The 22701-nt window shown below is 37.5% G+C and overlaps 1 protein-coding gene across 1 annotated transcript in view; it reads right to left on the bottom strand.

The window, feature by feature from the left end:
• PLA2G4A (phospholipase A2 group IVA) overlaps positions 1-22240 on the bottom strand; it is a 141131-nt gene extending 118891 nt beyond the window's left edge. The window contains exon 1 of the mRNA XM_019635430.1: positions 22153-22240. The gene's annotated coding sequence lies outside the window, so the exon portion shown is untranslated. The remainder of the gene's footprint in view (positions 1-22152) is intronic.
• Between the last annotated feature and the right edge of the window lie 461 nt (positions 22241-22701).

The raw sequence follows: 22701 nt of genomic DNA, 5'->3' as shown, positions 1-22701 counted from the left end.
AAAGTCAGTGACCATCTTTATCTTGTTCATAGAGTTAACCTTAGTGCCTAGTACAGTGACTAAAATATAGTAGCTTCAGGACAAATATTTGTTGGATGGATGGATAGATGAATATATTATTCCATGCCAAGTTTATGTATGAAGGAATAATGCTGGCATGGCATTTTGATGTCCTTCTTATTCATTCCTAACTATTCTTAATGTCAAAGGATATCGAATATCAATTTCTAACTAAAAATATAAAAAAGCAGAACAAGTGAAATTCCAGAAAGGATGAGACTAGCACTCAAGATATTTAGAGGAAATACGTTGCTGGTGCCTAAAGTTTGCGTCAGCAACTTTATTTCCTTTCTCATTTCCAGCAACTCCATTCATAACCAACGTGTTCACCACCTAACCATTGTAACTACTGTATCTTGCAGCTAGACCTGAATAGATGCACCAGCCTTCCTCTCCCTCTCCGCCCCAATATTAAAGCCAAAAGCAGGAAATATGCTTAAGATAGCTAACTGCCCCAGTCTACTAGGTTAGAAAGTACCTGGCAATTAGATATTAATCAAACATGACTCGTGGCATTGAATCCTACAGTAACTCTCTTTTGTTCTTTAAATCTATTCACAGCTGGTTCTTTTCCTACCTAGTCAGCCTCAGAATTTTGCTGTTAACAATTGTGTGTGTGTGTGTGTGTGTGTATGTAAATATATATGTATATAGGTATATATGTATATATGTGTATATGTATATATGTATATATATATATATATTAGTATATCAATATATATTAAATAAATTCAGAAATTAAAATGCTGGGCCCATGTATTCATCCAAAATTGAACTTGATTTAGAATTGAAGTTCTTCTCCCCTTCTACCTTCCAAACTTTATAGCTCAATTCTTAACCCTGCATGGCTGAAGAAAGTTGAAGGGGGAGAGATAAAGGGTGAAAAAGTTATTACTTTATGGTACCATCGTAAGCTAGCTTTGTGATCTCTGGGCCTGGTACATATTAAAGCTGATTCTTTCTCTCATGGATGCTTTTGTGGATTCTTCTGAGATCTCTTCCCTGTATTCTCTGAACTGAACCAATGTGTCTTTATTCTAGCTGGGGCCTTGTGTTTTCTTTTATAGCCCCAATGTATCCTGCAGTCCACTTCCACAGGTCTTATTCTGAGTTTTTTTTCACTCTACCTAGCAAATGCCTTGTATACATATGATTTAACACTAAAGGGTTCTCTTTAGTCCATGGAGAATACTCATAAGTGTGTCCTTTTTTTCCAACAAATTCTGAGAATGCAATTACTTCCCAAATGAAACACTCCATTCTGCTACCTGTATCCCTGTGTATTTATTTCCCAACCATAACTAGACACGAGCCTACTATAGGAGACACACATTCAGTCCTCTGATAAACTTTCTGAGTAGTTTCTGTAAAGGCCTCTTTCTTGATTGGTTGTTAAGAGGTATATTCCTCCCAGATCTCTTCACCAAGGGAAGAAATTTTCCACTCCAAGCAGTGGTCTCCAAAACAAGTAAACAAACAACAACAACAACAACAACAAAACTCTTTCAAAGTCCTCCCCACATCCCTACTATCCCAATCTTTTAATACTTGTGAAGTATGATTGGGGTTTTGGAGTAAAATAATGTTCTCATCCACCTGCTTTCTTCAAAATACAAAGGAGTAGGCAATATCACAACTCCTTTCAGTATTTGATATCTTAGGTCTTATATCTTAGGATCTTGACCAATGCTTCTACTTTAAAGTTCAATAAATATGTGGTTCAACTTCCAAAATGACAGAATGAGAAATTGAGAAATCCTCTCCACAAAAGGCACTTACAAAAGTGGTTAGAGTTATCACAAACAACAACTCTGGAAACTGAGCAAAAGACATGCAACATGTGAAGAGCATTTTTATGTTTTTAAATCTGCTAAATCTAAATAAGAACAGTGGGGTCTGTGACATTTTAGCAATGGGCTGCTCCTACCACCACCACCACCCCTGTTCCACAGCACAGAAGTTCTATCTGGGAAGGCAGAGTAGACCTGAGGAGCATGTGTGTATGGAGTGTGGGGAGGTGAAGGGGAAGGATGGATAACTGTATTTGGAAGAAGGCATGGAAAATTCTATGTCCAGGAGTGTAGTAAAAAACAATAGAGATGCAGTAGCCAACTATTAGGAAAGGTTAATGCTAGCACTGGATCCATGCTGGTTGGGGCAAGCCACAAAACAGCAGACCAGCCAGAAATGTAAAAAGGAGATCTGGAGAAGAGAATTAGCAGAGACAGCCTTGCTGAGGCTCACTTTCCCATGGCATGGAAGACCTTGTGTATATGCAAGGCTGTACGGATAAGAAGAAAGCTCAGAGGACCTTAACAAGACACTCACAGAATGTGGCTTTGTGAATGCAGAAAGTAAAAGCCAGAGAGGAATTGTAAATTCCTTGTACATTGAAAGCCTTCTCCATGCCACATGCAGACTAATCAGCAAAGATTGAAGGTTTAGTCACTCAAATGTTAAAGCAAACCTTTGGCCAATCACTGGCTGGCAGATAAACTACACTTACCCAGGGGCAACTCCCTAACCAGGCTTAAAAATAAAACCACAATGAAAGGTAAAAACTGAGATGGCACATCAGAGGCTGAACATTATAGGGAAAGACTCCATAGAATGAGGTGAGGAAAGTCATTAAAACAAACTAACAGCAATAGTAACCTCCCCAGAGGAAGGGTCAGAATCCAGAGTTGCTACAATATATATTCTAAAGTTTACAATTTTCAGCAGTAAAAAACAAACAAGCAAACCAAAAACAACAACAAGAACAACAAAAAGAAACCAGGAAGATATGTCATACACAAGAAAAAAAGCAGTCAGTCATGACTATCTTGGAGGGACTCTAGATTATAAATCTGGCAGACAAATATTCCAAAGTATCTGTTACACATATGTTCACAGACCTAAAGAAAACAATGCATAAAGAATTAAAGGAAAGTAAGACACAATAATATATCAAATAGACAATAGCAATGAAGAGATTATAGACATTAGAAAAAAATAACCAAATGGGAATTCTGGAGTTAAAACATAATTGAAATGAAAAATTCATGAGAGAGGATCAATAGTAGATTTGAACTAGCAAAAGAATCAGTAAATTTAAAGTTGCATCAATAGAGATTACCTAAAGAACAGAAAATAAAAATAAAAATAAAAATAAAAATAATGAAGAAAAATGAACATCCTCAAAGACTGGGGGACAATATCGACTATACTAATATACATGCAATGGGAATCTCAGAAGAGAGAGAAAAAAGGAAAGAAAAAAATATTTGAAGAAATAGTAGGTAAAATTTCCCCAAATTTGATTAAAAACCTGCAAAAAGCTCAATTAATTCTAAGTGGGATAAATACAAAGAGAGTCAAACCTAGACATATTTTCTTGAGAATCCAAGGCAAAATAAAATGTTGGCAGTAGCAAGAAAAAAAGGTTTATCACGTGAAAATAACCAAAGTAAGATTAATGGATGATTTTTCATCAGAACAATGGAGACTTGAAGGCAGTGGCAGGACATATTTAAAGTGCTGAAGGAACAAAACTACCAACTGAGAATACTATAACCAAAAACCAAACAAACAAAAAACCAAAAATCCGCCCCCAAAAACCTATCCCTCAAAAAAGAAGAAAAAGTAAACACATTTCCACATCAATGAAAACTGAAAAATTTTTTTGCTAGGTGACAAGCATTATAAAAAATAGTGAAGAATGTTCAAGAAATTATACCAAGACAGTAACTCAAATTCACATAAGGAAATGGCACTGTAAAAAGTAAGTATATAGACAATTGTAAAAGATGGTATGAATATATATTTTCTCTTAACTGCCTTAAAAGTCAACTGCATAAAATAATAATTATAAAATTGTATCATTGGGCTTATTTAAAGAATGTAATCTACATGAAAACAATAGTACAATAGAGGGGGAGGGAATGGAGCTGAAATGAAGTAAGGAAATAACATCAGAAAGTAATTGAATCCACAGGAAGAAATAAACAGTACCAGAAACAGTAAATATGTAGGTCAAAATAAAGTATTCTATAAATATAGTTTTTCTTCTCTAAGCTTCTTTTAAAAGGATGTATAAATCAATAAATTACAATACAGTATTATGATTTATAACATAGACAATATAGGAGGTCTGACAATTAAATTTGCAAATTTGTTGCAACGATGTTGCTAACCTTTTTTGATATCAAAGGGATTATTGATTATGAATTTGGACAAACTGGACAAATAGTTACTCAAGTTTACTATTTGGAAGTGCTGAAAAGGCTGTGTGAAAAAGTTAGATGACCTGAACTTTTCACCAACAATTCATGGCTCTTGCATCATGACAATGCACCAGCTCACACAGCACTGTCTATGAGGGACTTTCTAGCCAGTAAACAAATAACTGTATTGGAACATCCTCCTTATTCACCTGATCTGGCCCCTAATGACTTCTTTCTTTACCTGAACATAGAGGAAATATTGAAAGGAAGACATTTTGATGACATTCAGGACATCAAGGGCAATACATTCAGGACATCAAGATGACAGCTCTGATCGCCATTCCAGAAAAAAAGTTCCAAAATTCCTTTCAAGAGTGGACTTAGGCATTGGAGTTGGTGCATAGCTTCCCAAGGGGAGTACTTTGAAGGTGACTGTAGTGATATTCAGCAATGAAGTATGTAGCACTTTTTTTATGATGAGTTCGTGAACTCAATTGTCCCACTTCATATATGACAACAACACAAAGGAGTGTGGATGGATTGGAACTATATTAGAGCAACATTTCTATATTGTACTGGAATTAAATTATTATTGATATAAAATAGATTATAATAAATTAAGGTGCATCTAGATATAATTCCTAGAGCAACCATTAAGAAAATCACTGAAAAATATACTTAAAACATCAACAAAGGAACTACAATGGTCCACTAGAAAATATCTACTTAAAACAAGAAACAGAGGAACAAAAAAGAAATGAGACATGTAAAAAACAGAAAGTAAAATGGCAGATAAAAATCCAACCATAACTATAACATTAAATGTGAGCAGACTCAATACTCCAATCAAAAGACAGAGGTTGTTGGACTGGATAAAATTTATACTTGTAAATACAAAAGACTAATGAAATCCAAGTAAGGTTTGTAGTTTAGTCAATAGCATTATACCAATGTCAGTTTCCTGGTTTTGGTAATATACTACAGGAATGTAAGATATTACATTGGGGAAGTCTGGATAAAGGTTAGATGGGAACACTGTAATATTTTTGTAATTTCTCATTTTAAATTATTTCAAAATAAATAAGTTGTTGAAAAAGTGCAATACATATGGATAGATCTAATTTACATGTACAGTTTTCATTTCAAAGTTATATTTGAAAGAAGTAACAAAACAGTCATATGGGATAATTCTCGGATACGGTTCACTGTCTTCAGGATAATCATTGGTCATTATTGTCAGACAGTGACGGCATTTTCAGTTCTAATTATGAACAGGCACCCATTCATCCACTTTCTCCCTAAATTGTTAACAGTAAGAGTAGATATTTTAGGTTTCTGTGGAATGATCGCGTTTCTGTCAAGCTAGCCACATTAAACTAGGAAAATGTATTTCTTTCTACAATTAGCTCTGTCCTGGAAACCTTATTGCTACCAGGTTGCACAATCACTATCATGGATGCTTACAAAACAGCAGTTTTGTTGTTTTTTCTTTCTTTTTTTTGTTTTGGTTTTGTTTGTTTTTGTTGTTTTTTTTATAACTAAGCTGAAAAACCAGTCTCGGTGAGTATACACAGTCTTTGAAGTCTGAAGCAAGAGCTATGAAGCTCATGGTTTCTTTTTCTTTCTTTCTTTTTCTTTTTTTTTTAATTGACTGCCCTGTAATTATAGACTTGCTGAACACTAATGAGAGGGACATTTTCAACACACACTTGAATATGCGATGCAACTGTTGTCTTTCAATGAATGCTCAACAGCATGTGGTCTTTCCAAAACCCTTTTAGTACTGTTGTCAGGGCAAGATAGACGTCTCTGGGAAAAGTGAACAGGAGCCAGAGACACAGACGAGTGTGCTTTGTCAAGTCTCTCTCCCTGCATAGAGTGATACCACAACAGGAAAAGAAGGGGCTATTATTAGGTTTGTGGTATCTGGAGGAAAGAAGGATGGGAATGCAAATGATCCTTTTCTCCTCCCTCCATGTCATCCTGTAACAGAGCCCAGAAGGTAGTAAGAGGCTCAGCACTGAAGCAGTGGTAGGCTTCTCTCCTGGAGTGAGGCAGCTAAATTCAAGCTTATCTCCTCCTTCCTCTGACTGTGTGGTCTTGATCCTCAGTTTCTTTATCTGTAAAATGGGGATAGGACCCCACTCACCCCACCCCCCAACACTCCTCACAAAGGCAATGGGAAGATAAAATGAGAACATGTATGTCAATCATCAAGGACAGTGCCGAGCAGGTCATAAATATCATTGGTTATTATTATTGTCATTTATGAAACGTGCTTTTCCCCAAAGCGCCACAACTTCCTGAGACTTATTTGATTCTTTGGGGGTTTCTAAGAAATTCAAGTAGGCCAATTTGTTAAGCACCTTTCATAAAGACTATATACTTTTTTATATGCAACAATGAATTTTAATAGAGATTAAGAAATGCTGCTGTTTTTGATCTGTTAAATTTTTTTCAATAAAAGTATTAGGACACTGACTTGTCTGCTTCCAAATTCAAAGCTCTCTTCATTATGCTGGACATAGAAAGATGTTTTAAGAGCAAAAAGGGCACTGCGCTATTGCTTCCATCATCATCACACATAGATACACAGTTACTATGGCATTACTAAAGTTATAAATTCTTAAATTATTTTGCTGGTGCTTTTTTTAAAAACCTAGACTAAGCAAAGCATTTGCTATAACCAACAGGCACAGAAAAATGAAGAAACAACAGGAATTAAGACACGGAAATGAGCTGCTTTATATTAGAAATGTTTCTCAAGCCACACTCGGAATTTAGTACAGAAAATCTGTCATGAGAACTCTCTGGTTCCCAAGGAAATCTAAAAGCATACTGCTAGATACAAAGGCACTGATTAATTAAGTAGGTCTGTTTCTTTTTTTTTGGGGGGGGGGGAAGAGGAACAGTGTGTTCTTCCAGGACCCATCAGCTCCAAGTCAAGTCTCTGTCCTTCAATCTTAGTTGTGGAGGGCGCAGCTCAGCTCCAAGTCCAGTTGCCACTTTCAATATAGTTGCGGGGCGGGGGTGGGGTGGGGGGGTGGTGCAGTGCACCATCCCATGTGGGAGTTGAACCGGTGACCTTGTTGTTAAGAGCATGTGCTCTAACCAACTGAGCCCACAGGCAGCTCAGCTTAAGGTGCCATATTCAATCTAGTTGCAGGGGGTGTAGCCCACCATCCCATGTGGGAGTTGAACTGGCAACCTTGTTGTTAAGAGCGCACACTCTAACCAACTGAGGCACATGGTGTCCTAAGTCTGTTCCGTAAGCGAGGAACACAACAGTGTGGAGCTCTGTCCCACAGACGACTCATGTTCATGCTTTTCCTCGTGAATTGACTTTTCCCAGTCCATTTTCAGGCCTAGGTTTCTGATAGAACTTCTTTCTCTCTCAGATTCATATCACTTAGTGTTCATTAAAGAGACAAGTGTATATGGAATATCTCCCAGAGTTTCAGAGAAGGGAAAGGTTCAGGTAATTTAAAACAGAAGAGGTTTGATAGAAAAGGTAAATAACTAAGATGATATTTGAAACCATGAGTGGGCTTAGATGTCTAGAAAGGGGGAATGGGAACATTTCCTCTAGGAAAGGTCATGAACAGGAAGGTGTGGCCACATTGGAGAGGCTCCATCCAACCTCAGGCTCTCACTGGTGTGTACCCCTCCCCCACACCTTCTCTACAGGATAGCCCCTGTCCATCCCTCAGGGTTCTGTTTAAACTCATTCTCTAAAGCAAACCATCTCTTAATTTATCTACTAGGCTAGGACCCTTGTATTTCTCCCTCATACCTCCTACCACATTCTACACAATATGCCATTAGATGGACTGTATGTCTTCCCTAGCTGTGAGCAACGTGGGGAAGATCTGTCTCTGATCCTGTACCGTCCTGAAGTGATTACTCAATTACTGCTGACTGAAGGATGAATGGACAAATTTGGGAATTTGTCTGGTGAATTGGGGAAAACTGGCCAGATCATAGATAAGGACTCGTGTTGAGAAATAATCAGGGGAAGCAGAGTCTATTTATAGAACCTAGACTGACACACTGGAAGACATCATAACAATTGCTACTTTCCTTATTTCATTTTAAAAGCTCGCATTTATTGAGCACTTCCCAGGTGCCAGGTACTGTGCCAAGCGATTTATGTATACCGTCTCATTTCATCTTTATAACAAGAGAGGGATTATTATAGCCATTTTAGAGATTTAAAAAAACATAACCTTTAGGAAGGTTAAATGATTTGTCCAATTGACAACTCAGACTGAGGCAGAGTCTCCTTTACCCACACTCCACAAAAGAAGACTGTTTCCCAGAAAGACTAAGAAACTTTCCCCAGGTCATCTGCATTACCAGGGGCCGAGCGGGCCTTGGCATTCTGATGCTGCCTCATACCCAGTTCTTTCTTTCTATATCATTCTGCCACTTGACAAAAGACCCTAAAAGGTAAGACGGGATTCTGAGATGTTATACTATAAGCAACAGCATTATGAGAGGGTCTTAGCAGAGAGCTGGCATTATGGAAGCGATGCTTTGTATTAATTTGCTAGGGCTCTGATAATAAAATACCACAGACTAGGTGGCTTCAACAACGGAACTGATTTTCTCATAGTTCTAGGGGCTGGAAGTCTAAGATCAAAGTGTCAACAGGGTTGGTTTCCTTTGAGGCCTCTTTCATTGGCTTACAGATGGTAACCTTCTCCCCATGTCCTCACATGGTTTCTTCTCTGTGCCTACACATCACTGCTGTCTCTTTATACATCCAAATGTCCTCCTCTTATAAGGATACCAGGAAGATTTGATTAGGGCCTATCCTAAGGGCCTCATTTTAATTCTATCATCTCTTTTAAGGCTCTATCCCCAAATGCTGTCACTGCTAGTTGGAGGGTCAGGCTTCAAGGTATGAATTGGGGGATAGGGCACCATTCAGTCTACCACACATCGATAAGATAAACATAGCAGTTAAACAAAGAAGCACATGGGCCGGCGGAGTGGCACGTTGGTTAAGAGCTGGCTTGGGATGCCAGAGGGCCCCAGTTAGGATCCCACATACAAGGGCCAGTGACACTGCCCTCTACAACTAAGATGCTGAACAACAGCTCAACCGGGAGCTGGGCTGCCGTGAGTCACTAGCAATGGCAGGTGGGTTGCCATGGGCTACCGTGTGAGCGGCCAGCAGCCGCAGTGAGCGGCCGTCCAGAAGCCGGCGACTGATCTGCCTCATCCGGGAAGAGCGCAATGATGGTGCCAACTTGGGCCAGTGAAGCAACGTCCTCCACAACTAGACTGAAGAACAAAAGGACAGCAACTTGTCTGTTCCCCTTCCCCCAATTCCCCAACGCTGTTCCCATCCCCCAATTCCCCAATAAAAATCTTTAAAAAAAAAAAAGAAAAAAAAATGGCATCTTTAAATGGACCAGCCTCCTTCATCTGGATATTTGAAAAGCACACACGCATGCACACAAACACACACACACACACACACACACACACACACACACACTCTATATATATATATATAGAAATGAAACATAATACATAGTTGTTTTTACCACTTCACAGTTGCCAAGTATAATGCAGGTGAGCCGATATTAAAGGCTAGGAAACCGGCTGGTCCAGGCTCACAGCTGTATTATGAACAAAGCAAGAATGTCTCCCCACCCCCAAGCCAGTTTTCTGGTTCTTTTCTTTCACCATCTGGATTGCTGTTATTTTCCATTGTTTCACCCTCTTGGTGGCCAAAAATAAGCACCCATTCTGCCTATGTCTTAGGTCACAAAATTTTGGAATGACAAGGAAATGCTCATTATCGCCACCTAGAACATCAACGTGCACTTGTGTAAGCTGAGGCCTAAAGATGAAAACAAGCTCATCCAAATGCACCCAGTGAGGCAAACAGTTGAACATGTCTCATCACCTTCAACCAGATCTTTCTTCACACTCTCCCAGCACCTGCAACCCAACCTTTCCTACATACACAGGCCACAAAGGAATTATAGCCAAAAGCAAAATGGGCATACAGGTAAATTTTAGTTTGCCCCAAATTTTAAGTTGTCACGTTGCTGTTTGTCGGTAGGCTCAAGATGTGAATTTGAGGGAAATGAATAATGGAATTTGTCTCTATGATTGGTCCAATACAGCTTAGTAAGAGCCATTTTCATCTTTTATACTTCTCTAGGTTTGAGTCTTATCGTTACAAGATGCTTACTTACAAATACCAGATGGATTGTTTGAAAAATTCCTCTTCCCACAATATTATGGAATAAAATCCCATTGGCAAGTGTGAACTAAATTAGGTTCATTTTCAGAACATGTAGAATAACATTTTACCTTCTACTGAAAAGAAATTGAGAATGGTGATGCACTGAGTGTCAACACTTTTTAAATATACCTAACTATGTAGTACACAAATGATAAGAAAAGGAGATTGTTTTGAGAAGCGCTTTTACTTCTACAGCTCTCTCTCCAGACCAGATGGTTTGCAAATACGCTCCCCTAGGGAGCATTCGTGTTTTGTTGAGGGTTCCACTCCCTCCTTAATTGCTGCCTTATTATATGACGTACTCAAGATTGCCACAGCGGGAAAGCCATGCATTTTTTTCTAAAGTAAACAGTCCTGGGAAAACCCCCAGGAAAACCATCATACTGGCTGTAATGTTTCGTGAGTGCGAAGTGCATCTTGCAGTTAAAGTATGAATGTTGACTATGACCTTGAAGCAGAAAAAATGGGCAGAAAAATATAACACCACTGCATCTCAGGTGTCATTGTAAACTGACACCACTAAACACTAGCCCAGCATTCTACAAGTTCTGGATTGGGAAATATGTAATAGGAGTTCAAGTTCATCATTCTTTTGTTCAGGTTGTAGGAAGTTTTGAAATGTGCCTCTAGATACTGTGAGTGACACTTCACTTCTGAAATGAACAGGAAAGCCAATGGTTTGCAGGATAAGAGCTCTGTAAATAGAAAGTATGCCCTCAGGAGTTTCTAACCTTTTTTGTACCATGGACCACTTTGGCAGTCTGGCTGAAGCCCACGGACCCCTGGATACAGGATGACATTATAAAATTCATGAAATAAAACTTTGGACACAAAACAAAAAGAAACCAATCATATTGAAAACGATGGAGTACTTGCAGTCTAGGAGGCTTCTTAAATGATATTTGTGTATGCTTTGGAGCCTGGCAAGCACAGTTTCTCCCTCTACTCCTGTAGAGTACACCTATATGGTTCTGAAGTTCAATGTAAGCATTTTGAGGACAGAAGAACTTACAGCACAATAAAGAGCAAAATGATTAAAAAAAAAACTAAGTTCTTTTTTTGTGCTATTAACCTCTGCTAGCACGATAATGAACATGTAAGCAAAAATATTTAGGTGTTACATAATAAACAGGTTGAAATGAACTAGAAACACTGTCATATGCTCCAAAAATATGAAATTTGCATTTCCTATACCTTTGATCAGTAAGCTGGAGAACAGTGCCAAGGACATTAATAAAATCTTACATATTTCAGTTGAGCTTCTGCTAGTGAGCTATAATGCCTCAGCAGGTTTGTGAAAACATGAAATTAATATAAATACAATGTTATACTCTCTTTTTTCATTTGGCAGATGTCCCCTTCATTTTGGACAGCAAGCAGTTAGATAACTGTATCTAAACCATTGCCTAACAAACAGGAGGAGAGCCAGGACGAAAGTACAGAATGACTTTCTAATTTACAACATGTGTCACCGAGACAGGAGGAAAGAAGGGCAAAGAAGAATGTGCTGAGTTCCAGGCAGAGCATCTGCGAAACGAGGGAGCTGGGAGCAAATTCCAGTGCATCTGACCACAAAGAGTTTCCCCTTCTCACCACGCTGCCCAGCTTAACCCACACAGATTCATCGCTTTCATTCATGGCATCGCCCATCCATCATTGGTGTAAAACTAAAGGATTTTAATGTTAAAAGGATTTATGAAAAATGGCTAATGAATTTTTCAAAAACTGAGATTTTTTTTTAACTTTAAGGAAATATGAGTCCATATTTCAATAATATTATTTTAGCTACTAAAACCATATCATTTTCATTATGGTAACCAGTGTTAAAAAACAAAGAACCAAAAATGGAGTCACTTGTGCTAAACCCCACATCAGCAAACCAAGATTGAATTGTAGTTTCAAACTCTCCCAGGAACGTGACCTTTAAGTAGTCAATGTGGAATTACCTGATCAGCATGAGTGAGGTAATCTGTATGACAGACCCTCACCCTTTCCCCCAGAGGAAAGTCACTGCCTAAAAGAATCCACTCTGTTAGAAGTCCCATTTCCCACCCCTTTTGCCCATGAAAGCCTTTCATGTTTTACAGCTCCTTGGAGCTCCTTTCTGCTTTTTAGGTGGGATGCTGCCCAATTCATGAATCGTTGAATAAAGCCAATTAGATCGTCACATTTACTCAATTGAATTTTGCTTTTTAACACCAGCTGTTCTCTAAAGCTCTAAGGACTGAAAAAAAGAAAAGAAAATGACTTTTAGTTACAATATGAAGGATTTAGGTCAAGTTGAAGAAAGTATATCCTGTTAGCAGGGCTGTCAAAGGAAGACCCTGTTTTTTGATGATGGATTATTCCTATTGTTTTAGTCATCTTTACATTGTTGAGCTGTAATTGTTCCAATTGTATAGAGTATGATCTTGATGAAGGCACTAACATGCCCTTGGGAACCTAGAGAAGTAGGCAAAAGCTAAGCAAGCTGAGAGGTGTGATATAAACCAGACACAAGAATTTAGGTAGGCAGCCAATAAAGGCAGGCATGGTTAACTGTTAAGCAATCAGAACTTACAACGATGACAACAACAAATCTAGCAACTAGGACTAGAAGAAAAAGGAACCCAGCATGATGGCTCCTGGAACAGGTTAAGGTACTGAGAGTTTTGCTAAAGTAGAGACCTAAACTGGGCCTAGCAACTGGCTAGGTAAGGACGCCAACAAGAGTTTGGAAGGAACAAAGACTCAAATCCTGCCCACTAGATGCTGGAACTCGAGACAATTTGTTATTACTTCCTTGTAATTAACAATTACCTTAGATCAAAGGATCTGTATTCTACAAGCTCATGAATGTCTGTGTATTTTTGTTTTATGCATTTATGTTTTGATTTGTTTTTTGTTTTGTATTTTTGGTTAGTGTCCTGGTCCTTCATTTTAAGGATTTCCAGATTTTCTTTCTTTCTTTCTTTCTTTCTTTCTTTCTTTCTTTCTTTCTTTCTTTCTTTCTTAACAAACTCCCACTCTAGAAGAACTCAGCCATTCTAGCTTCTCTGGGTTTGCTCCCAGCATTTTAACATAGTTGGAGGAAAAAACCCCAAAACAAAAACCCTGGGAGACTGGTTTTATTTTAGGTTCACATTCTCAAAACTCAAAGAGGCTCTCCACCCTACACAGCATCTTTTCAAGTTTCTGTCTCGAAAATGACTTGCTTCTTTCCCTTCAGTCAAATCTCTCACCCCACTCCCACCATCACGCCACGCTTAGCTGATGACCTCATCTCTCTTCACTGAGAAAACAGAAGCATCAGGAGGAAGTTTCTCATCTTCCCACCAGCAAATCTACAAACTCTTCTGCCCATACACAGAGGAGGCAGAGTTCCTCCTTCTGTGACAGACCTGGCCCCACACGTGTCTCTCTGGATGTAAAATCCCACTTTCCTCCTCAAGTACTTCACTCTGAAGGCCATGGCTTTCTTTTCTGAATCAGCCAGCTCTACTTTCTACTGCCCAATCTGATGGCAAACCTGTTACCGTCTCCCTCTAATCCATTTTCTTTTTCCCTCGGTGTCTCCCTTTTTATGTTGTGTTTCACTGACCGATTTCTCTAAAGTGCCATTTTCTCACACTGTCTCCATGTACTAAGAGTCTTGACTTCCATCCACTTGCCATCTCACTTCCACTTCCTCCTCACTCTGTCCCGTCCACTGAAACTGCTCTTAAGATCACTAAGGACTTCCAAGTTTTCAAATGTAGTTGTCACTTTTCCACCTTCAGTGTCTTTGGAACCACGTTCCCTCCTTTGTTCCCATGACATCGCCCTAATCCCTGGTTTTCCATCTAACTTCTTGGTTGCTTCTTTGAAGGCTTATTTACCACTGCTGTTCTCTGCCTGGAGCCCCCATCTTGAGCCACACCAGTCTCACTCCGTTCACCTCCCATGCATGGTGTCTCAACCCTCACATCTTCGCTTAAATTTTACCTCTCAGCAAAATCTTTCCATCTTTCACCTCCCCAGGATATGCTCTACTATGGAAGTCCATTTATTCCCTTTATTATCTGTTTATTGCTCGCTTAATTGTTGTTTCTCTCCTCCAAGAGGGAATTAACCGTACCTGCTTTATTCACCCAGGTATTAGCACAGTGCCTATTACGTAGTCAGTATTAGTTAAAACTTACCAAATTGGTGACGGAATAAATACACACAGGCCAATGATCAACAATTCCTGGTTGATATTAGTGTCTGCATTTTGTTTTGACCCAATAGGTAAAATTCTTAAGTGAAAAGAGAAAACAGAATGCCTAAATTTCTTTCTATGATGCCTATTCTGTATCTAAGTATTGAAAAGATACATTTTCTACTATTTTCCTAGGTATACTATACACATTCATAAAATAGTATCTAGAAATTATTTTTCTCACAGAAAATATAATTATACAAGAGTGTTCCTTTCATTGTGACAATAGCTCATAGGTTATTAATCAACCAAGTCAATTTGTCAATTTAAAACATAATTTAAACAGATAGTAAGAATGGCTACAAACATTGAATGAGTCTCACAAAATTCTTTTATTGCTTTTCATTGACAACAGAGGCACTTTAATGATAAGGATAAAAAAAATCCCATGTAAATATTGTGAACTTTTATATATTTTAAATATAAATCCCTGTTTAATGCCACCTCAACAATAAGGGCCAAGTAGCAGATTATAAGCAACCATCTTAATATTTTGCTATTACTTTTTTAATTAATGAAGAAACCTCTTTAAATTTGATTTTTTGCTATGAAAAAAATCCTCCTTAAATATGTTAGTAGCACCTCCTTCTAATAACCTAGGATATAACAATACTTTGAAATTTTTATCTGAACAGAAATACCCATTTTACATTGAAAGGAGTGATTTAAAAGACAATGCCATGAACTATGGCAATGCCCTAGTGTTTCTCTTTGAGATATAAGTTCATGGCCTCACCAATTTTAAATTCATTTGCCTCTTCATCACGACATTTGAATGGAGAGAAAGTCAATCCCTGTTTGAGGTTTGTTGTAGATCTCACAGGGATTGATGGCTATTATAAAACCTTAATCATAGATACAGGGGTCTATACAGTATGTCCCCATAACTGCATGCATCTCTAGGCACTTTTCTCCAAATTGCTTTTCTATAAATTCTTTCATAATTGCTCTAAACTATTTTTCTTCAATACTTTCAGAATATTATATCAAATACTACATGTAAAAAGCCCACAAAATAGACTACCCTGTTGTCTCCATAAATAAAAAAATGAGAGCCTGAAGAAAACTTAAAGACGCCAATTATCTGCCCCCAGACTATCCTGGCCAGATGTTGTCTCTTCTACAACTACAGATCCAAGAATTGAGCAAGAATACCTCCTTCTGTAAGAGGCTTACCACCCACCCCAGTTTATTGCCTGTGAGCTCTGTTTGACTTGCTTGTCTTGTTAAAGCTGTGGGTATCAAAGTATGGGACAAATAGGAAGTGTGTCAATTTACTGACTGAAATTCAGAAGCCATTTGCTGACCTAATATTTCTAGCAACACAGTCACACCCAGCAGTCACTTGTCCTACTATGTATTATTTATGATGATGTTAACATATGTATAATGAACCATTTGACAATGAATGTAAGTTTTTTTCCCCTGAAAAGGAGTGTCTGGTTTACCATAAGCTACTGGATTATTTGGAAAGGTCAACTAATAATGATTTTTCCCCTATAAATGGTTAATCCAAGGTCAGAGTAGCCATTTTGATACAAATACTTTATGCCAATTGCCTGGGTTAAAAAGGGCAGAAGAGCCAGAAGCTCCGCGGGTTATACTCAGAATATTTTAAGAGAACGCTCTATTACCAAAGTGAAGTAAAACCTTTGGTAATATTAGCACTTCTTGTATAACTCATAATGTATCTACTTTGTATATTTAGATAAAATTTCATATACCGTACTTCATCGCCTTAAAATGACATATATCTATATAAAATGCTAAATAGTTCCAAAATATGAAATTCTAAATCATACACTACTTTTTCAATCATTCCTAGATGTTTGTGCAACTTCTTCTACTAGGTCAATCAGTAATCCAGTTAAAAGAGCAAAACAATTCAGTTAATACGGAAACATGCATTGGGATGTATACTTTCTGGATCTCCCCTTATAATTTTTCTGATGTTAACATAAATAGGAAGAGGTTGAGAGCCTTAAATAGCTTGCATTAAAACTGAAAATATAGATGAATCAATTATTCAATTGAATAATACAAAACATACAAAATGCATCAAAATGGAAATCTTAAGATTTGGACATTAAACAAGCCATTTGACAGTTCAACAGTTCTCTTTTCACATCTGTAAAATGTGACTATCTGCTCTCCTAACTTACAAGGTTATTGTGGGAGTGAAATTCTTAAGGAGTCTTCTACACAAAGCACAAAATGTTATGCAAATGTAAGATATACTGGCCCTCTGACATAGATAAACTGGCCCTCAAGCTAGATAATCAAAAAACGAATTGTAAATTAATACCAAAATGAAAAACTAAGCAAGTATAAGCTGAGTATTATAAGTACATGATTTTTGTGTACTATAGAATACTGAAATTACACATGTTACGGACATTTGTTTTCTAATTCAAAACATATCGTTACCGAAAATACCTAAATTTCCCAGCGGGACCCAGAAGTCAAGGGAATGAGAAAATTAAGGAAAAGGGGGCAGCTGATTTACAACTGCATGTGCTAAAAAGGGCCTATCACTCTATTATCTCTAACCCAGAGGCAGTTAAACTCTGATAAGAATCACTTTACAAGTGTTTGCTGAGTTTCTGTAAAGTTGTTTGAATTCATTAAATAAGTGATTAGGCTGGTAGTGTTAAATTACAAATCTGCTTACAGTAAGCACTGAATTATTTAAGCTTATTTTCTATTTGTATAAAGGGGAGATTTACCATATTTTCAAAGAATGTTATAAGAATCAGAGAACTCGAAAAACAGAATCACGTAGCAAGTATAGCAAAAATTTGGTGCATCTCTTTTTTCAGGCAGGTGACCGAGACCAGACCACTATCTGCTATCTACTACCTTCTTCAAAAAGAAGTCAAGAGCCAACCTTTTGGTTCCCCTAATGGTCACTGACAAAATCATCAAGGAGCAGAAGATGAAGCATTGACTAAAATTTAAATTCGTTTTTTCTAAGTTGGTTCTTGACAAACATGGGCACCATTTTTCTTAGAAAACCTTTCTAAGTAATCATCGTGCAACTCTTAGTTGTATTTCCATCTTCTCTACATGTTGGAAGTTTGGATGCTCCGGAAGCTGTGGGAGATTGTACAAGGGTTTGGCCCTCTTCTTGGAACTCTCTTCAATTTCCTTAATTTGCTAGAATATGATAGTCTATGAGAATGAAAATGACGTGCTTTCATTTTTCTGTACATCTCACCCATTTTTTAAAAAAGGGTTTGAGGAAATAAGATCAATCCTCCAAATCAGAGAAAAGCAATGTTTCCAGAATTTCTGTTTCCAGTTCAAAGTTTAGCCTGTAATGGTAAGACCCCAAACACTCTTCAAAATTGAGGTGTCCAAAGGGCCTTTGATTATGTGAGTTATATCTATTGATATTTACCAAATTTGAAATTAAAACTGAAAAAAAAAAGATTTTAAAATCACATTGAAAGAGGCAATTCATAAACATAGACATATAAGTGGGCACTATGAAAATTGTTCAACCTTATTTCTGAAAGAAATGCAAATTTAAACAAGATACTATATTCATATAACAATTGTCTAAGTTTTTGGATTTGTTGTTTGTGTTTGACAGATAACACAATGTTGGCTTAGGGAAATTCTACTCTCTTCAACTGCTTATAAATGGATACAGTATTTCTCAAGAATAAAATGGCAAAAATAATATGTAGCATTCCATGACATATTGCTAAGTATTTCTAAGAATCCTCCAAATACTCAATTATTATTATTTTTATCATTATTATTGCTATTTTACAGTTGATAAAAGTACATTTTGATAAAGCAATTATTGGCTTATGATCTCACAACTTGTAAGTAGTGGAACTTTTGTTAGAACCTGGGACATACATTATAAGAATCTATTCAAAGGAAGTAAACAAAAATGTGTATAAACATTTATATAAGAAGTCCTGGCTAAAACATTATTTATAATAGTGGAAAACTGTAGTCCACCTAAATGCCCAACAATTTATAATTGGCCAATTCAACATTTCCACAGACTAAAAATTACATCATGGTGAGAATCAGACTCATTTGTTCATGGATAGATTGCCATTACTTGCACAGTGCCACATATAAGGGACTCAGTAATTATTTGTTTAAGATATAAATGAATACAAAATAATGCATGAATCCAAAAAAAATCATATTTACAGAAAACTCCATGAGAAGGAAGCATGTTACAAAACAACATGAACAGTATATTAAATTAATTAAACAAGGAGGCCATTGGACTGAGGTAACTCCAATGCCATGGTGGCCTACATAAGCAAAGCAAAATCTAAACCTGTAAATGCCTCAAAACTACAAAATTCAGACCTAAGGACAACCAATCACAAACAGCCAACTAAGCTTTAAGCTACAGCCAATCCATAATTTCCTTACTTTGCTTCCACTTTTTTTCTGTAAAAGTCTGTCCCTGAGATCTTGTTGGTGAAGCACTCCTAACCACTTCTAGTTTGGCACTGCCTCATTCCAGTAGAGTTTTTGCTCAGATAAATGCCTCAGTTTATCTTTTAACAAGTATGCCCACCGTTTTATAACATCTACATGTAAATGCAATTATAGAAAAATGTATATAAGTATAAGACAAACAGATGTATCTCTTTGTCTCCATGTAGATGCAGTCTAGTTACTCAATAAATATTTGTTGACTAAATGACATTTTAAAAGTAGTACCCCTTGGAGGCATTATGCGTAACTTTTTCCTTGCAATTTTCTATATTTAATTAAATTTAAACAGTGAGCGTGAATTATCTTTGTAATAAATAAGAATATAATAAAACAATATCGGGCTGGCCGAATGGTGCATTGGTTAAGAGTTGGCTTGGGATACCAGCTCTGAGCAGTAGGGCCCCGGTTCAGATCCCATATAAGGGCCAGTGACACTGCGCCCTCTATAGCTAAAATAGTGAACAACAGCTCGACCTGGAGCTGGGCTGCTGTGAGTCCCCAGTGACTGCGTAGGCTGCAGTGGGGCTGGCCGGCAGCGGGTGTGCACTTTCGTGAGCTGACGAAAGTGGCTGTCCAATGGCCGGTGAGTGACTGCCTCACCCAGGAAGAGCACAATGATAATACTAACATGAGCAAGTGAAGCAACGTCCTCCACAACTAGACTGAAAAACAAAAGGACAGCAACTTGTCTGTTCCCCTTCCCCGATTCCCCAATAAAATCTTAAAACAAACAAACAAACAAACAACAAAACCAATAATGCTGGGAAATACTGTGAGGAATTTTGGAATAAGGGCAGCAAATATAGACATCTCACGATTCAGTTAAAAATAACTTGCATCTTATTTTTCTATTTTATTTTACTGGTTGCATTCAGCAGTAAAAAATATCAGATGTTACAGAAAAATGGCAAGCTTAATATTGTACATCTAGTTTTTATTAGGGTTGAGCCTAAAATCTAGGTCACTTGGTTTCTAGGCAAGTAGGTTTTCCATTACACCAAATTTCTCATTGTTTCAGAACACTAATAAATGACAATATGGGCACTGCAATAGTCACTGTTAGTTCTTTACTTATAAGTAAAATGATTTGCTAATTATTTGATAATACCAAGAAACGCCAAAGTTCTAAGAAACACTGCATTTTCATGTGAGATGGATTGTTTTGGGGGGTTTATGAGCTTCCTAAAGCTGTTTCCAAATTTGTGTATATTGGAGGAGCATGTGCACATTATTCCAGTGAAGAGCCTACAGCTTTCATGATTTGTAAAAAGGTGTGTGATTTAAAAAAAAAAAAAAGGTTGAGAGTCACGAAAGCTATAAAGTCTGCAAGAAGAGGAAAACACTGGTGGTAAATAAAAAGCATACAAGAGGAAAAGGAACCACAGCTAACTCTGTCTTCCTCTTTTTGCTGGAACATATTTTTAATGCACAAATGATTCGGTTTCATGACTTTGCTTTCTAAGTAGGACACTAGGAATGATACTGATGGGTTAAAAACACAGGCCAAATTATCTCAATGTTATGAACTTCATCAGGTACTAAGAAATCGATTCAATAATTTTCCTTTTCCTATTAAACATTAATGCCAAATACTTCCAAAGTGACTCAATGTTAAAAAGAAGTCACTGTTGAAATATTGTGCATTGATGTGGAATTAGGAAAAGGAAAATGATTGAATTGATTTTATTTTTTAGTTTCTTGTCCCATAAAATGTGCTTCCCTTACAGGAAGTGTAAAGTTGCTGTGAGCAATGCAGATTAAACACTTCTCTATGCATTTCACAATTATTGCTTAATTTAAAAATTTAACTCTTCCTCCGTTCAATGAAAGAAGCAAATAACTGTTTCTAATCCCAACATCACACTTGATTGGCAAGGTCTAGGAACTTCTGGAATATAATTTAAAAATTCTTAAAGAGGTTTGTTTCACCACTACTCCCTGCAAATATCTCTTGGGCTACAATTTCACATTTATGCAACAAACAGAAACAAAACACAACACCAATTCTCCCTGAAAGGGTTAAATATGCAAATATCATAACTTAGAATTGACACCCATCCACACGTACTCCCCATCTGCACTAGCTGAATAAATGCTTACATCATCAACCAGAATGAAGCGCATTTCTTGTAGTTTCTGGGGTGAAAAATCCTTACTTTTAAGACTAAAATGATTCTAAGATTTAGTCACTAAGACTAAAAGGATTTAGACATGTTAAGCCACTATTATTTCAAATCCAGTGCCTTTTCTTTGACTGCCTCTTCGAAAACAGAATGCCTGAAATGGTATTCACCCACAAAACGTAACTTTATCATTTGATCAAATCTTTTTCCAGCATCTAGTTTTGAACTCTGTTCTGGCATGTCCAATAACTTGGGGGAAGGGCGGATCAGACTACCAGTTGTTTTACAATTAATTTTCCAATATTGCCTTCCTTTTCGCATAACACTGCAACACATTAAATACCCAGGAATGCTTTGCGTCAGTAACCGAAAGGACTGGTTTTAAATTAAAACTTAAACAAGTCCACAAATACCGTCGTTCAAGATCATTAAGGCTGTCAAAAGCACGCTGCTTAAGTATTGGCATCTGTAACCATGGTGGCATCACGTGGAGCTCTAATAAGCGCCACCTCACTGCCATTTGAATGTTGGCTCTCTCTCGCGGCTTTAAGAGAAGGAAACACCTTCTCACCTGGACTCCACCGTGCATTGAGACCCCGGGAATCAAACTGGCATTTGTTAGACGAATATTAAGTTCCCTGATCTGTGTCTCACTTCAAAGGGCAGAGGACGTGCAGACTTGCTAAAGCCGTTGAACACTGGATTTCCCTCCGTCCTTTCTTCCTTCTAAGTAAAAGACAAGCTTCAAGCTAAGGAGGGTGGGAGAGAGGAGAGGAACGGGGGAAGAGGAAATATATTGCTTACAGTTCCCAGAGTTACATGAGCTTCTTCGGGCTGCTTTTTGCCTCTAGCTTTCTGTCAGGATCCTTTTTCAGCCTGGGACCACAGAGAAGTTCACTTCTTACCCTTGGGAGGAGGAGCTAAAAAGTGGGCTGGTTTCCTTTAGTCTTCACAGATGTTTTAAGGTGGAATTAAAGAGGAAGCGAGGGAACGCAATTGTTCTTGCAGAAGCTAATACCCTGAATGTAAATGTTTACTTATCAGAACCAAGAGTTTGAAGTCAGGAAACATGCTTGAATAATATGGGATTCAACCGGTCCTAAATTATATGGATGCTTGTGTGTGTGTGTGTGTGTGTGTGTGTGTGTGTGTGTGTGTGTGTGTGTGTGTGTGTGTGTACTTTCTTGTCCTTAAGTTTATGCTTCCTTTTTTTCCCCCCAAACAAGAACTAAATAGAAAAGATAAATAACCTAGAGCATTTTTGCATTCTTTAAAAAGGCAAAGTTTATAACAAACCCAAACTATAAAATGAGTACATTTTGAAGATGAACAATATAAGATTAACACCACTTT

This window comes from Hipposideros armiger, unplaced genomic scaffold (genome assembly GCF_001890085.2).
Source record: "Hipposideros armiger isolate ML-2016 unplaced genomic scaffold, ASM189008v1 scaffold_22, whole genome shotgun sequence".
Taxonomy (NCBI): domain Eukaryota; kingdom Metazoa; phylum Chordata; class Mammalia; order Chiroptera; family Hipposideridae; genus Hipposideros; species Hipposideros armiger.
This window is presented reverse-complemented; position numbering and strand designations above follow the sequence as displayed.